Source organism: Marmota marmota, unplaced genomic scaffold, assembly GCF_001458135.2.
Source record: "Marmota marmota marmota unplaced genomic scaffold, marMar, whole genome shotgun sequence".
NCBI lineage: Eukaryota > Metazoa > Chordata > Mammalia > Rodentia > Sciuridae > Marmota > Marmota marmota.
Genome location: NW_026000103.1, coordinates 682,370 through 689,768, shown reverse-complemented (window position 1 = coordinate 689,768; position 7,399 = coordinate 682,370).

The following is a 7,399-nucleotide window of genomic DNA, read 5'->3' as shown; positions in this document are numbered from 1 at the left end:
TTACTGGGTATCTATTTTATTGTGAACATACTATAATTTTATATGAATGTAGATCTAAAACATGTTTTATGCAGAGCAATTTGAGTAATCATTTAATTTTTTTAAGTTATAGATGGACACAATACATTTATTTAATTTATTATTTTAATGTGGTGCTGAGAATTGAACTCAGTGCCTCAAACATGCAGGGCAAGTACTCTACCACTGAGCCACAACCCCAGCCCCAGTAATCATTCTTTTGATGGAGCAAAATCATCTAAAAATTATAATATTGCAAAATCAAAAAGGAGTCAACTTTGAAGACCTTTTTGAGGACTTAGATAAAAATTCTAGAGATAAATAAGTCCTTGTATTTAAAAAATAACACATTTTTATCTGTGTCTTCTTATATGTTAGCATATAAATATACGCAAATAGGGTACTTTAAAAATTATTTAAGAATTATTGGAGAAAATATTGTAACAAGTCAGGCATTATTCTAGTTGGTGGTTTTATTTTTTACTTTAATGTCTTGTTCTCCTGGACAGCAATCAGATCTAACTTGGAATTTCCTGTCTTTGATCTTATTTTAGACTCCCATTTCAAAATCTGTGAGTAAGTAGCATGTGATATTAGCTGAGAAGGAACTAAATTGTAAAGGCAGAAGTTTGATTGTAATAGGATGTGCGTTTAGTAAATTTGGAATGGTGAGATCATCAGAATTCATAGTTGCCTGAATTTTGCTCAGTACTTGAATGATAGGTCTTAAAATTTTGGGGACATGATGCAGTGATGTGGAACATGCTGGTGCTTCATGTTTCTGATGGTCAAGTGGAAAAAACCAGTGGGCTGAAGTCACGAAATCTCTTTTCACCTGAAATATTCCATGACTGTTTTTCTTTTTGGCAGTTTGCTTCAACCTTTCTGACATTCAGTTTCTTCATTTCTCCAGTGAAAGAAAGTATGGGAGGGAGATGCCACCAAGTCCATTGTAATAATTAAGGAAGTACTAGCTGCTTCCATTAGGTGATCCTAAAATACAGTGATTTAAACAAGGTAGAAATTTCTTTCTTCCTCATGTGATACTTGGAGTTCTATGAATGCAGTTCTGCACTAATCTGTCATTCAGGGATCTAGGTTCCTTCCATCTTGTGACTGAGTTTAAAAAAAAAAAAAGTGTCTTAGGGACATTATCTTCACCTGCACAGTTTAATCTCCATTGTTTCCAAAACCTGGTTGTGGTTGGGAAGAAAGTATGGAGGAAGCAGGCTTCAGTCTGGAAATAGTACATCACTTCTGCTCAAACTTCACTGGAGAGAACCTGATCACTTGATTATACCTAATCATACTTGAGGCTAGGAAATGTAACAGTCAGGTTACATTTTATTAACCCATTAGCACCAAGTTCTCAATTCTGAGAGTATTTCAGGGAAATTGATGCAGATGCATTAAAATAGGATGGAAATTATAATCTAAAGCTTACCTATTATCATATTAGTTAACACTAGTATATTATAATTATTATACATTGTATAATACATACCAGAAAAACATTATAAAATATGTAATACATAAGTTTTTATAGGTGTTTCACATCTGGGATAATGGGAAAAAGTGGGTCAAAACAGAGAGTATATATTGGAGGATGGGTAGTCGTCTCTTCCACATTGTATGATTTCTGCCTTCTCTGATTACAATATTGATTAAGTGGCTCTGTCACACCCTTTAGTTGCCCTCTGCTTCAGCTTGATTTTGAAATTACTAAAATAAATGCATTTTCTACTCTTAGTTTAAATATGATTTAGTGGTCTTTTTGAGACTATAAGATTAAAAATTCCTGTTTAGTTGTGCTTGCTCTTTATGGAAAGTTAAAAACTTTGCATTGAGACTTTTCCATAATCTTTCCCTTTTTTATGACTGATATAGTTAAATGGGTTCCAAGTGTCTCATCCTGTTTGTTTGGAAATGTTAACTGCAGCTAGATTATGTAGCTTTTGAGGTAAGAATTGAGGCTAAGCTTGAATTCTTGGTAGAATTTTTTATTTTAAATTTTTTATTTTAAATTTAATACTGGGTGTGAAACAGAACCATTGCCGGATCTTGGGGAGGATGTACAAAAATACTTGGGACTAGTAAGGAGAAGATGAGAGGCTAAGGAGGTAGAAGATTAAGGAAGATATAAATATTGGACAGCAGAGCAGAATAGGTATTTGCAAAGTATAGGTAGATATTCCAACCCCCTCCCTGTGTTTGAGGGGCAGGGCCAGTCAATTAGAAAAGTGCCCTGATAGAATATGTCCTGATTCATAGTCTTGATAACTTTATAAAATTCATCTATATTTTGTTGTTGTTGTCATTATTATTATTATTACTATTACTATATTATTATCACTTGCAGTGTTGGGAATCAAACTCAGGGCTTTGTGCATGCTAGGCCAAGCACTCTATCACTGAGCTGTATTCCTAATTCAGCTCAAATTTATTGATGGTACTCATTAGCTTTCTCTGCACCATCCAAATAAAAGTCATAAAAAGAAAAAAAAAAGTTCAAAATACAGTAATTCTCTTAACTTCAGTTAACCTATCTGTGATTTCATTTCCTCTTGGTCACCTGTGTTCTAAAATATTAAATGGAAAACTTCAGAAATAAACAATTGGTAAACTTTAATTGCACAACACTTTGACTAATGTGATAAAATCTCATGCAGTTCTACTCTGTTCAGCCTGGGTGTGAGTCATCCCTTTGTCCAGCTTTTCCAAGTTGTGTACTCTAGGCTCTTTAGTTACATAGTATCCATTTCAGTTATCAGATTAAATGTTGCAGTATCACAGTGCTTGTGTGTAGGGTTCAGTGCTTATCTGTGGTTTTGGACATCCACTGGGGGTTCATTCCCCTGAGAATAAAGGGGAGCCACACTTTGTGTTTAAAACTGTCAGATTGATTCTTGAGTAGCTTAAGTTGTGAGAGGAACTAAGTAAACACTATAACCAATAAATTGCAGTTGGTGATAAAATGTTAGAAAATGTGATAAAGAAAATAAGCCCTGTTGGTCGCAGTAGCACACACCTGTAATCCCAGCAGGTTGGGAGGCTGAGGCAGGAGGATCACGAGTTCAAGGCCAGCCTCAGCAACTCAGCGAGGCTCTAAGGAACTTAGTGAGATCCTGTTTCTAAATAAAATATAAAAAGGGCTGAGGATGTGGCTCAGTGGTTAAGCGTCCCTGGATTCAATCCTTGGTACCAAAAACAAAAAACAAAACAAAACAAAAATAATTAAAAGAAAAGAAAAGAAGCCCCAGATTTTGTGTCTCTGAAAAATAAGTTCTGGTTAATGTGAAGCATACATTTCTAACCATCTGCTGATGACATTGCTCATATAAATCAACTTTAAGAGTGTACTTTGTGGCCAAGCATGGTGGTCCACACCTATAATTCCAGTGACTCAGGAGGCTGAGGCAGAAGGATTGGAAGTTTAAGGCTAGCCTCAGCAACTCAGTGAACCCTATCTCTAAATAAAAAATAAAAAGGACTGGGGATATACCTCAGATGTAAAGTGCTCCTGAGTTTAATCCCAATACTAAAAAACCAAACCAAACCAAACTGAACAAGCAAAAAAGAATGCACTTTGCACAGTCCTGACTTCTACATAAATCACTGCCCTTGAGTCCTTTCCATGTGGAAATTTGGTGGTCAGAAATGCTCAAATGTTTTTCTGTTTGATCCTCAGACTCTCCCCATCTTCCAGCCACCCTGTATAATCCATTACTCCCTTTGCTGGTTTTCCAGAACCCTTGTGAATACAATTAGATAGATTTTCTCTTGTTTTTCAGATTGTGCCCTTCATTTGAAGTTTGATATGATTTGTCTTGTATATCTTCATCTCCGAGAGAAACTGAGGAGGAATTTTGAAAATCCACAGTGCTTTATCTATGTGTTGCTCTTTTCTTACTGCTGAGTGCAATTGATAGATTTATTTTCTTGGAAGTATTCTTATGGGGCTAAAACACCTGGGCAGATAATATGATAATTGCTCATATTAAACAAATGCTTTGATTCATGGGGAGTTTAAAGGACTCATTAAAAATTCTCTTTCTGACTTAGAATTAGATTTAAATGGACCAAAAAAAAAAAAAAAAAGGCATAATGACAGGTTGGAGATAAATCTTTTAAAATCAAACACTGCTTTTGTGGAATGTGATTTATGGATCATATTGTGACTGGTTTCCTTTTAGTAAGAATGCTATGATAAGAGGTAATATATAAATAGTTTTTCTTTAATGTGTAAAATGCCCAAAGGAAGTTGAGATTAAAATTAAAGTAGGACACATGCTTCACTGCCAATGCTAAAGCAAGCATGTGTATTCTCTTTTGAAATTCCCTAAGAGAATATGATGTTTTTATACCTTGAAAGGCCACATGGTTGTGATTAACCTTGAAATATAAGTCTCCTGCAGATGAAAGACACTTGCAATTTGTAGCCCAAGGATAGCAAATCAAGGATGATATCAAATCATATTGTAGCTTGGGTAGTGGTTTTGAGGATGCTTAATGGCCATTTGTTAGGAAAGATAAAGTTACTATGGATTTAAAAATGTATTCATTCTCTAAAGTGTCATGCTGAAATTAGTGCTGTCTTTTGTAAGCTTAGGTATTTGACATTTATCCTTAGGTAATTTTGATAAAATCAGCACTCTTGAACCACAGTGGCCCACCTCCTAAAGACGAGGTCATCTTTTTGGATGGCTCAGCTTCTTCTCTGCTAAGATAAGCTATTAGCCTAAACAGTTGTTCATCTGGTCCCAAAAGCCATATAGGAATTCTAGTATTCTCGGCCTGAATCTGAGAGTACAGCCCCACATTTTCTTCTGTTGCTTTATCGCTATTGCCATTTGACTAAGCCCATTCTGTGACACATTGATAGCCATCTACTTCTCTGGGTACTCTAAAGTCTACCTTCTATTAAGCTAGATTAGATCATCTGAAAACTCTGTACTTGAACCCCATTAGCTGAGACTCTCTTGCTGAATTACATGTTACATTATACCCGAGGCTTTATCTGGGATTTGTTTTTAAAAGAGGTAATATAAAACTTCCTTTTGCTTATGGTATTGAGAATATTGTCTAATGTCATTTTGTATTCCCTATATAAATCCCAATGTGAGAAAGTTCTTTCCAAGTTTAAGGGCATGAAAAAGTTTTTTTTTCTTTGATAAAGGGTACATTTCCATCTTTTAAATAATAAAAGAGGTACATCGTTTACTTTATGTACTTATACTAGCTTCCTGGAGGCACAGAGCAAAATTTGGATGTTAATTGTAGCAATTGTGTCAAGAAATTTTATAAATTAATTTTAAAATAGTTATCATGTAAACCAGGAATTAACAAACTATGGCCACGTAACATCTGCTTTTATAAAAAAAAATTATCAGAACACAGCCATGGTTATACCCATAAGTATTATCTATAGCATATTTGAGTAGTTGCTGGATGTTCCTTTACAGAAAGAGATTTCCAATTCCAATGTAAATAGTCACAGAAAGTTTTGAGCCAGACCAAATGCAATAATAGCAAAGCTGGTGATTACTGTTTGATGTGGCTGATTGGGGAAGGAGGCTTAACAAAGATGTGCTATGTTAAGTCTTTAAATAGTTGGGGCACATAGAGAAGGACATTCTGTTTGGTAGAGAAGTGTATAAATAAAATCCCTTAGGAATGAGCAGATTTGGTGCATGTGGGATCATTTTGAAAACTGTTTTAGCTAGATTGGAATTACGGCAGTGAAAATGAAGCTGAATTGGTGACTGTTGGTAGAGTGCTTAAAAGCTGGGCATCAGAATTTGCATTTAATCTGACAGGCAATTGAAAACCCACTATGAATTCTTCACAGGGAAAGGATGTGGTGGTGGAAATAGCATTTCAGGACAATTAATTTGACAGCGATGTGTGGGATGAACTCAAGCATGGAAAGCCCCAAGACTAAGGAGTTACTGCAGTGTGCTTGGCATGAACAACGAAGATGATGAGTCTGGAGTAAAGAGTGCAGAGGAAAAGTGGACCCTGACGTGTTAGGAAGAAGGCAGCTGATTTTGTGACTGACTGGATTAATAGAATGGTGGTGAAGGAAATTGTGAGAGGAGAGCTGGGAGAAAATGATCCGAACTGCGAACAGTTTCACTCTGCCTCATGCCAATCTCCTCGCTCTTCCTAAAACAGGTCTTCAGCACTTTCTTAGCTACCTGTGTCCTGTGGCCCCAGATGTCTGTTGTATTAGTTAGGCTAACGAACTCCCCTTCCTCCTTTAAGTCCTTGTCAAATGCCAACCTCTCCTGGCCACCCTATTTAAACTTGAAAGTGTGCCCTTCCCAATCTCTCATTCCCTTTACTCTGCTTTACTGCCTGTCTTTTTTTCCTCAGCACTTATCACCTAATATGTTAAGCATCTTATGCCTTTTTAAAAATTGTTTGCCTCATTCTACTGGACTATAAACTCTATGAATATAGAGACTTTTGTCAATTTTTTAAAAAATAGCCCTGGCACTAGAACAGTGCCTGGATAGACAATAGGCATCCAGTAAGTATCTGTTAAATGAATGAATGAATCTTTAAGTTGTGAATCTGTGCCCCAGCAGAATTCCTTTTCTTCCAAGGAGATCTCTTTTACTTGGATTTCCCAAGAATGCACTTTGGGGATGCACTTATTCTGTTATAATATATTATGGAATTCAAAGGAAAATATAATGCCAAGAAAGTCATGATTGACATAATTGGGAAGTTGAAGAAATTTTGACTTAGCTTAAGCAAATAAGTAGATATAGATAGGGAAGTAGTTCACAATCTTTGAATAAATTGTTTCAGTCTTAAGGAATGTCAAGTCCAAGGGAGTAAAGTTGGGCATAGATATTGAAAAAAGTCAGGGATAAATTACCACTTTGGAGTTAAGCTTTAAGAGAAAGGGAGGAAAATAGAAGGATTTGTAGGTTTAACACACTTTTTTTTTTTTTTGGTGATCAAGATCTGGTTTTGGGGCTGGGGCTATAGCTTAGTGGTAAAGTGCTTGTCTCATATGTATGAGGCGCTGGAATCATTCCTCAGCACCACATGAAAATAAATAAAGATATTGTGTCCATCTATAACTAAAAAATTAAAAATGAAAGAGCTGGTTTTTGGTTATTTGTTATTTTAAGGTGATCTGATGCATTAGTCAGTTTGTGTTAATAAAACAAAATATTTGAGACTGAGTAACTTTATAAAGGAAAGAGGTATTCAGTTCACAGTTCTGGATTTCCAAAGGCCTGCATCTTGTGATGGCCTTCTTATTGGCAGAGTGTCAAGGTGGTACCAGGCATGACCTAGCAAGAGACAGGAACTGTGTGTATCTTTTCTCTTCTTCCTCTTCCTCCTCCTCCTCCTCCCCTTCCTC